Source organism: Tachyglossus aculeatus, chromosome 2, assembly GCF_015852505.1.
Source record: "Tachyglossus aculeatus isolate mTacAcu1 chromosome 2, mTacAcu1.pri, whole genome shotgun sequence".
NCBI lineage: Eukaryota > Metazoa > Chordata > Mammalia > Monotremata > Tachyglossidae > Tachyglossus > Tachyglossus aculeatus.
Window position 1 is genome coordinate 53,862,211 of NC_052067.1, and position 10,322 is coordinate 53,872,532.

Below are 10,322 nucleotides of genomic sequence, written 5' to 3' on the forward strand. Positions count from 1 at the left end.
ATGGGAGCAGGCATGGCACTTTTGCTTTTTTTTTTTTAAATGGTTTTGGTTAAGCACCTAGTATGTGCCAAGCTAATCAGTTTGGAAACAGTCCTACAAGGGGCTCACATTCTTAATCCCCATTTTACAGATAAAGTAAGTGAGGTATAGATAACTGACTTGTCCAAGGTCATGCGGTGGACGTGCCAGACCTGGGATTAGAAACCAAGTCCTTCTGACTCCCTGGACGTCTCCCGATAGTGTTCTCAGCTGACGGAGATGAATCTGGCACTCTCTAACCCAGGGTTCAGATAGGGGCTAAACAAGATCTATAAATACAAGATGTCATGAATAAAATGCAGCAGATGTTTCCCCTCATGTACAGCAAACTAAGTAAGAGCTAAAGAAGGAAAAGCAGAGGAGAATGGAGGGAAGAGAGAAAAGAGTGAAACGTGAATCCATCTAAGATTTGGGATGTTGGTAGTAAAATCTGCTATAGTGTGGTTATAATAACCAAAACAAAGTTTGATAAGCTATTTCAGAGCAAGCCTGGGCTATCAACCCATGGCATTTATTGAATGTTTACTCTGTGTAGAGCACGGGAGAGAATAATGCAATAGATTTGGTAGATATGATCTCTTCTGTCACAGTTTACAGTTGAGCTATGTATAATTTCATTCTGCTCTCATGGAGGAGTAATTAATTAAATTAATAATGGCATTTGTTAAGTGCTTACTATGTGCAAAGCACTGTTCTAAGTTCTGGGGAGGATACAGGGTGATCAGGTTGTCCCACATGGGGCTCACAGTCTCAATCCCCATTTTACAGATGAGGGAACTGAGGCCCAGAGAAGTTAAGTGACTTGTCCAAAGTCACACAGCTGACAAGTGGTGGAGCAGGGATTTGAACCCATGACCTCTGACTCCCAAGCCTGGGCTCTTTCCAATGAGCCACACTGCTTCTCTAGCAGAGTAGAGAAATATGCATTAAGGGGAATTTCAAAGTCCAGAAGATCCCTCTGAAAATTATAGACAGTGGTTTAATCATTAATGATAATGATGATAATTGATGATATTTAAGTACTTACTATGTGGCAGGCACTGTTCTAAGTGCTGGGGTAGGTACAAGAAAATTGGGTTAGACACGGTCCCTGTCCCACATTGGGCTCACAATCTGAATCCCCATTTTACAGATCAAGTAACTGAGGCCCAGAGAAGTGAAGTGACTTGCCCAAGGTCACACAGCAGGCAAATGGCAGAGCCAGGATTAGAACCAGGTTTTCCCCAGCTCTCTCCACTACTTCTGTAATAGTTGGGTGTTAGGCTGGCCATGACGCAACGGCTCCCTGGGCCCTTGGGAGTTATCTCTATGGACTAGCTTCCTGGAGGAGGGAGTAGCCACAAGATTTTAAAAATCTTGGCCAGGATTTGGGATGAGAGGGAGATTCCTAAAAAGAGAAATGAAACGTGGTCTGTTCTTCATAGCCTAGAGGGGATATCAAGCCAGTATAGAAGCAGTATAGGATCTGGGTTCTAATTTCCGCTCCGCCACTTGTCTGCTGTGTGACCTTGGGCAATCTACTTAACTTCTCTGTGCCTCATTGACCTCATCTGTAAAATGGGGATTAAGTGGGACAACCTGATTACCTGGTATGTACTCCGGCGCTTAGAACAGTGCTCAGCACATGGGGAAGCAGAGAGGCGTAGTGGAAAGAGTACAGGCTTGGGAGTCAAAGAATGTGGGTTCTAATCCCGGCTCTGCCACTTGTCTGCTGTGTGACTTTGGGCAAGCCACCTAACTGCTCTGTGCCTCAGTGACCTCATCTGTAAAATGGGGATTAAGACTGTGAGCCCCACATGGGACAACCTGATTGCCTTGTATATACCCCAGCACTTAGAACAGTGCTCAGCACATAGTAAGCACTTAACAAATACTATAATTATTGTTATTATTATTATTATTATAGGGCTCTGTACACAGTAAGCACTCAATAAAAGTGATGGGTTGATCCATTGATCATCTGGAGGCTGGAAAAGGAGATTAAGATAAAAGTAATGCAGTCCATGCAATGAGAACCAGTCAAATATTGCACTGTAGACATCTGTCTCTGCCCAGGTTGCCCGTCAAAACACTTGGGCACTGATTTTGGCTGGCAGAACCAGAATTGTGGTTCCACTTTCAACCCACATACACAGTTTGAGGAAGAGCATTGGGTTGTATTTATCAGATATGATTCCATTCCCTTTGGCTCTGGTTGGGCTCAGTGGAAAGAGCACGGGCTTTGGAGTCAGTGGTCAAGGGTTCAAATCCCAGCTCTGCCAATTATCAGCTGTGTGACAACTTCTCTGTGCCTCAGTTCCCTCATCTGTAAAATGGGGATTAAGACTGTGAGCCCCCCGTGGGACAACCTGATCACCTTGTAACCTCCCCAGTGCTTAGAACAGTGCTTGGCACATGGTAAGTGCTTAATAAATGTCATTATTATCATTATTGGGCTGCAGTTTAACCGTGTGGTCTAGTGAATAAAACATGGGCCTGGGAATCCGAAGGACCTGGGTTCTAATCCCGGTTCTGCCACTTGTCTGCTGTGTGACCCTGTGCAACTCACTTCACTTCTCCATGCTTCAGTTCCCTCAGCTGGAAAATGGGGATTAAGCCCTATGTGGGACAGGGACTGTGTCCATCCCAATTACCTTGTATCTACTCCAGAGCTTAGTGCCTGGCACATAGAAAGCACTATACAAATACCACAATTATCACTATTATTATTATCACATTTCCAAAACACACACACACACACACACACACACACACACACACACACACACACACAATGATTTAGAAGAGAGTAATAAGAAGGGCACAAAGTTTGGAAAAAGAAGACCAATAGAGGCAGTTCAGTGCTTGGCACATAGTAAGCGCTTAACAAAAGCCATTATTATTATTATTAATAAAGCTCGACAAGAAGAAGGATCGTTAAGGCGACAGAAGCACAATAAGGACCCACAGATGTGTTAAACATGTGGAAAGAGACAGAGATGGATTCCTCCCATTAGTCAACAAGAGCAGAATATGGTCTAATGAACCAAAGCCGCGACCAGGGGAATGTTGCTGGTGTATTAGGAGAAATGGAGCCACAAGAATGAGTTGGTCAGTGGCTCATGTTGTCAGAGGAAACTTGGAAATAATCACTGGAATTATTCAGGGTTGCTTTAAGTACCCCCCTCTCAGAACTGGTTTAGAAATGAAAGAGAACAAACCATTTGTGAAGCAGCCCAGGGTTTAGCTATTGCCAGTGAGATTTTGGACCCCAAAAGCCACCCCACCAAGTGTCACAGACAGTATTCATTCATTCATTCAATTGTATTTATTGAGCACTTACTGTGTGCAAAGCACTGTACTAAGTGCTTGGGAGAGTACAATATAACAATAAAAAGACACATTCCCTGCCCACATCCAGCTTACATTATAGGGGCAGCAGTTACTAAAGTGAAATTCTGTACTCCCTGTGGAGGCTCAGGAACCACTTGAATTTTTTATGGTATTTTTTAATCACTTATTTACCATGTTCTAGGCATTGTAATAAGTTGTCTCCAACCCATAGCTACACCACTGACACATCTCTGCCAGACCATCCCCACCTCCATCTGCAGTCCTTCTGGTAGTGGATCTATAGAGTTTTCTTGGTAAAGATACAGAAGTGATTTACCATTGCCTCCTTCTGTGCAGTAAACTTGAGTCTCCACCCTCAACTCTCTACAATGCCGCTGCTGCCCAGGGGGGTTTTGACTTGTAGCAGTTTGCCTTCCACTTGCTAGTCACTGCCCAAACTAGGAATGGAATGGACAGGCCTCTGTTTGACTCACCCTCCTGTAGTTGAGACTAGTAGAGTACTGGAAACTCTCCAGGTGTGACCCTGAGAGGGGAGTGCCTCAGTTACCTCATCTGTAAATTGGGGATTAAGGCTGTGAGCCCCCTTTGGGACATCCAATCTGATTCCCCCTTCTAGACTGTAAGCCCATTGTTGGGTAGGGACCGTCTCTATATGTTGCCAAATTGTACTTCCCAAGTGCTTAGTACAGTGCTCTGCACACAGGAAGTGCTCAATAAATACAACTGAATGAATGAATGATCTGGCATCCACCCCAGCACTCAATACAGTGCCTGACACATAGTAAGGACTTAACGAATACAATTAAAAACCCCTATCTTCATTGGGATCACCAATTCCAACAGCATGCAAGGATAACTAGACAAGCAGTGTGGCCTAGTGGCTAGAGCACGGGCCTGATAGTCAGAAGGACCTGGGTTCTAATTCCAACCCTGCCACTTGTACGCTATGTGACCTTGGACAAGTCACTTTGCTTCTCTATATCTCAACCGTTAAATGGGAATTAAGATTGTGATCACTGTGTGGAACAGGGACTGTGTCCAACCTGATTATCTTGTATCTACCCTAGTACTTAGAATAGTGCTGGGTACATAGTAAGTGCTTAAAAGTTACCATAAAAAAACTGCCCTCACAATTGGACAATCACACAATTGCACTACACACATGTGGAGCTTCTCCTGATCTAACCCCAGGCCTCAGGAGGGCGAACTGGCTTGTCAGGTGGGTGTGGGTGAGTTTATCGGTCAATCAGTCGCGTTTATTAAGTGCTTACTGTTTGCAGAGCATTGTACTAAGGTCTTGGAAGAGTACAGTATAGGCAGTATAAAAATACAGTACAGAGTACATTACAACAATTAACAGACACATTCCCTGCCCACAGGGAGCTTACACTCTGAAGGGGGAGACAGACATTAATAGAAATAAATATATTACAGATATTTACATAAGTGCGGTTGGGCTGGGAGGGGAGATGAATAAAGGGAGCAAGCCAGGGGGATGCAGAAGGGAGTGGGAGAAGAGGAAAAGAGGGCTTGGTCAAGGAAGGCTTCTGAGTTCTTGAATCTGGCTCAAGCCAGGTTGAGTCCTGGGATTTCAGCCCTCGTAAGGCTCAGCTGCCCCTCTCAGGGTGGCAACCGGAGAGTTTCTGGTTCCCTACCAGTCTTGGCTACGGGAGGGAGAGTCAAGCAGAGGCCTACCGACTTGTACTTCCCAAGCCCTTAGTACAGTACTCTGCACACAATAAGCGCCCAATAAATGCAATTGAATGAATGAATGAGTGAATTCCCATTCCATTCCTAGCTTGGGCAGTGGCTAGCAACTGGAAGGCAATCTACTACAAGTTAAAACTCACCCATGCTGTGCAGCAGTGCCATGGAAGAGAGTCGAGGGTGGACACTTGAGTTTACTGCGCGGAAGGTGGCAATGGTAAACCACTTCCGTATTTTTACCAAGAAAACTCTACGGATCCACTACCAGAAGGATTGCAGATGGAGAGCAGGGCGCTCTGGGAGAGATGTGTCGCTGTGGGTCAGAAACGACGCGACGGCATAAGACAAGGCTCAGCTGACCTGAGCTTGGCCCTAGGGAACTGACACATTTTCAGGAGTCCACCAAGTGCTTCTGGGGCTGGGTTCTGGATGGAACGAGAACTGCCCTTCTCCCCAAAATAGAGTCCCCCAGACCCATCCCAGCCCACTGGAGAAAACCATTCCTCTCCCCCATTTGGCAGCCCATCTGAACCTGCATCAGTTTCTTGGGGAAAGTTCTGGATCTGTCTGTCTATCTGGACAGTAAGCACGCTGTGGGCAGAGAATGTGTCTACCAATTCCACTATATTGTACTCTCCCAAGCACTTCCTGCAGTGCTCTGCATACAAAAAAGCGTTCACTAAGTACCATTGATTGATCGACTGGTTGATGGAACAAGAACAGCCCTTCTCTCTATCCTGGTCTCAGTCCACTGGGGAGAGTTCTGGATAGACCCAGAACTCTCCTAAGCACTTAGTACAGTGCTTTGCACACAGTAAATGCTCAATAAATGTGATTGAATGAGTGACTGATAGTCCTCTTCCCATCTTAGTGCCCAGCTGGACCTGTTGGGGAAGGTTCTGGATTTGTCCATCTACACGGTGAGCTTGTAGTGAATGTGTCTACCAACTCTGGTATATTGTATTCTCCCAAGTGCTTAGTACAGTGCTCTGCACACAGTAAGCACTCAAAAAAATCACTTTGATTTATTGTTGAAATAAGAATGTTCCTTTGCATGCAGGCAGTTATTTTATTTTTTGGTATTTAAGTGCCTACTATGTGCCAGACACTGTTCTACATTCTGGGGTAGATATTAAGCTAAGCAGGTTGGGCACTGTCCTTGCCCCTCCTGGGATCACTATCTTAAACCCCATTGTACAGATGAGGTAACTGAGGTTACAGAGAAGTGAAGTTTGGTGTTTTGTCCTTCTTGTTTCAAAACCAAAGAATGGTAAGAAATGAGAATGCATTTTTGGAATTTTGAAGCTGCGCATAAAGTGCCTTATGTAGTGCTATTGATTGTGCAAATGTTGGAAGGATTAACTTTTAATATTTTTAACAGGTTAAGTGTCTGGGAAGCCATGTAGCCTAGTGGATAGAGCAAGGACTTGGTAGTAGGAGCTGGGTTCTAATCCCAGCCTGCCCACCTTTTTATGGTATTTGTTAGGTGTTTTCTATGTGTCAAACACTGTTCTACATGCTGGGGTAGATAGAGGTCAATTAGGTGGGACACAGTCCCTGTACCGCATGGGGCTCACAACCTCAGTACGAGGGAAAGCAGATATTGAATCTCCATTTTACATTTGAAGAAACTGAGGCACAGAAGAGTCAGAGAAGCAGCGTGGGTCAGTGGAAAGAGCAAGGGCTTTGGAGTCAGAGGTTCAAATCCCAGCTCCGCCAATTGTCAGCTGTGTGACTTTGGGCAAGTCACTTAACTTCTTTGTCCCTCAGCTACCTCATCTGTAAAATGGGGATTAAGACTGTGAGCCCCACGTGGGACAAACTGATTACCTTGTAACCTCCCCAGCACTTAGAACAGTGCTTTGCACATAGTCGGTGCTTAATATAAAAACAGTGCTTTGCTCAAGGGCACACAGTATGCAATCTGGTCCAGCTGGAACCTTGGGCAAGTCACTTCACTTCCCTGTGCTTCAGCTATCTCATCTGTAAAATGGGGATTAAGACTGTGAGCCCCATGTAGGACATGAACCTTGTCCAAGCTGATTAGCTGGTATCTAGCCCAGTGCTAAATACAGTGCCTGGCACATAGTAAGTGCTTAACAAATACCATTAAGGAAAAAATTATACCTGGTGTGGAGGAGCTACTGTTTGGAGATAGAAACTGAGGTTCTCAGCTCACCTGTATTTCACTGTCAGAGTGTGGTGGGGTGTTCCCAATTTCTTTCCCCTGGTTTTGGAGTCCAGAACAAGGTGTAGGTACTCCCTAAAGGGATTGGAATTGAGGACTCAACTGGCCACAGTTGAGATCCTCTCAATCACAAGGGGAGGCCAACAAGTCACATAGCCATGTCTCAGATCACATTTCTCTCATTCCCATCCTTCCGCTTCTGAAGCCAACACTTTAACTTGATGATGATGATGGTGGTGGCATTTATTAAGTGCTTACTATGTGCAAAGCACCGTTCTAAGCACTGGGGAGTTTACAAGGTGATCAGGTTGTCCCATGTGGGGCTCACAGTCTTAATCCCCATTTTACAGATGAGGTAACTGAGGCACAGAAAACTTAAGTGACTTGCCCAGAGTCACGCAGCTGACAAGTGGCAGAGCCAGGTTTTGAACCCATGACCCCTGACTCCAAAGCCCGTGCTCTTTCCACTGAACCACACTGCTTCTACTATCTATGCCCGAGATGGAGTCCTCATCAATCTTCTGCACAATTAACTTTGCGACAGAATGACCATTTCCTGTGGAGTTTTGAAAGGAAAGCACAACTTTTAAAAATAAATCCCAAACCCACTTGACCATGGCTGTTTGTTCACTGCAGTATTTCAATCATTAAGCATCTTGACTCCACTCAAGCATCTGACTCCACTCAAATATTTCAGTACAGTATTTGGGGATGATGAGTTCCAACCTCTGGGAGCATCTTCGTCACTAAATAAGAGATGGATGAAACCATGAGGATTTTTCTGGCTTTGTCACTCGCCTGTGAAGTGTTCATTTACTTGATTTCTCTTATGGAAACATCCAGAAATGCAATCTGAATTTCTTTAATCTCTTCCTTCCTTCTCACTGGGGGAGGGTAAAAAGAAGAGTTTCATTCATTCAATCATTTATTGAGCACTTACTGTGTGCAAAGCACTGTACTAAGTGCTTGGGAGAGTATGATACAATAACACAGTTCCTGTCCATAACGAGCTCATGGTCTAGAGGTCTCTTTGAATTTGTTCAGTGTTTTTTTTTTCTTTTGTCAGAGGAAATCAGGCTAAAGACAAACTTTTTATGAATAGCAGGTGCTATGCTCCAGTGAATTAAGGTTTTGAGTTTTTCTAGTATGGCCAGATAGTCTGACTGCTTTTTTTTTCTCTAAATGTTCCCAACTACACTTGTGGTTAATTTCCAGCTTATGTTCATCAAAGCCTTTCTCATTATTGGGCCTTGGTTTCTCTTGTGTGGGCCAGATTATCAAGATAGTCTTCAAGATTGTCTGCCCTGCAAAAGGATTCTTTTGTTAGTGTCCAACATAAGAATTTCCAGGAAAAGTTGCTGGGATTTTTCCTGGTGAAGAAGCTTAATAGCATTCCATATTTCTCTGATGCTTCGCAATCATTAATTAGATCCCTCAAGGGAGGAGTATTCACTTTCCCAAGAGGAAATGGGTGCATAAAGAGGTAAACTGTCAGCCTACATCACATGACAAGCCAGCAAGCTACAAGGAACCAGATTTGTCCAGGAACTATCTAGTTCCCGTATTGAACTTGTCTCGATAGTCTCAGAATCATTGAGATTGAGGTGTGAGGTGATGGTATTTCCTGGAGCTCAACGTGAAACAGAAGACTCCAGGGGCCTGGATTAGGGGAAAAATAGGTAGGAAAGGGGACCATGAGACAGTAAGAGATGAAAACAGATGGAGATGAGGGAGACTGAGGGAGGCAGAGACAGAGAAGGAAAGAGATGAAGAGGAAGCTGGGAAAAAGAAATACAGATGACAACAGGAAAATGGAGTTGTAGAGGGAAACAGACAGATTGGGAGCAGGCCAGTGAGCAAAATTTGGGACAATTTAATACAATATGAGACAGAAGTCAAGGTTCTCTGAAGCAAAGAGCTGGCCAAAGGTCACTTCCCTCTCTTCTCAGAGGGCATGTGCCCTCTGGTTCTCCAAAACGTGGGAGCTATTTTTAGTCCCACAGACCACAGACTGTGCTTCTGCCACAGAGAAGTTACATGGCCTAGTGGATAGAGCATGAGCCTGGGAGTCAGAAGGACCTGGGTTCTAATCCTGACTCCACCTCATGTCTGCTGTGTCACCTAGGGCAAGCCACTTCACTTCTCTGGGCCTCAGTTACTTCATCTGTTAAATGGAGATTGAAACTGTGAGCCCCACTTGGGAAAGGGACTGTGTCCAACCTGATTTGCTTGTATCCACCCAAGTACTTAGTACAGTGCCTGACACATAGTAAGCACCTAACAATTACAATAATGATAATAATAGTAATAATAGAATTGGTAGACATGTTCCCTGCCCACAGTGAACTGACAATCAGGAAGCATTTAGAAGACTAGGCCAGAAACCAATGATCCTGGCAGACTTCTAGACTGTGAGCCCATTGTTGGGTAGGGACCGTCTCTATATGTTGCCGACTTATACTTCCCAAGCGCTTAGTACAGTGCTCTGCACACAGTAAGCATTCAATAAATACAAGTAAATGAATGAATGAATGAAGCTATCTTGACTCCTAAGTTTGATGGGTCGGTGGTTAATCCAAACAGAGATGACCTGAAGGCAGACTGAGGTATGAGACTGCAGAAAAGGGGAGAGATCAGGGCTGGAGATGTAGATTCAGGAAATGAAGATTTAGATTTCATTGATTCATTGATTCATTCAATCATATTTATTGATTGCTTACTGTGTGCAGAGCACTGTACTAAGCGCTTGGGAAGTACAAGTTGGAAACATATAGAGACGGTCCCTACCCAACAACAGGCTCACAGTCTAGAAGGGGGAGACAGACAACAAAACAAAACATGTGGACAGGTGTCAAATCATCAGAATAATAGAAATAAAGCTAGATGCATATCAGTAACAAAATAAATAGAATAGTGAATATGTACAAATAAATAGAGAATATATCTGTACAAACATATATACAGGTGTTGTGGGGAGGGGAAGGAGGTAGGGCTGGGGGATGAGGAGGAGGAGCGGAAAAGGGGGGCTCAGTCTGGGAAGGCCTCCTGGAGGAGA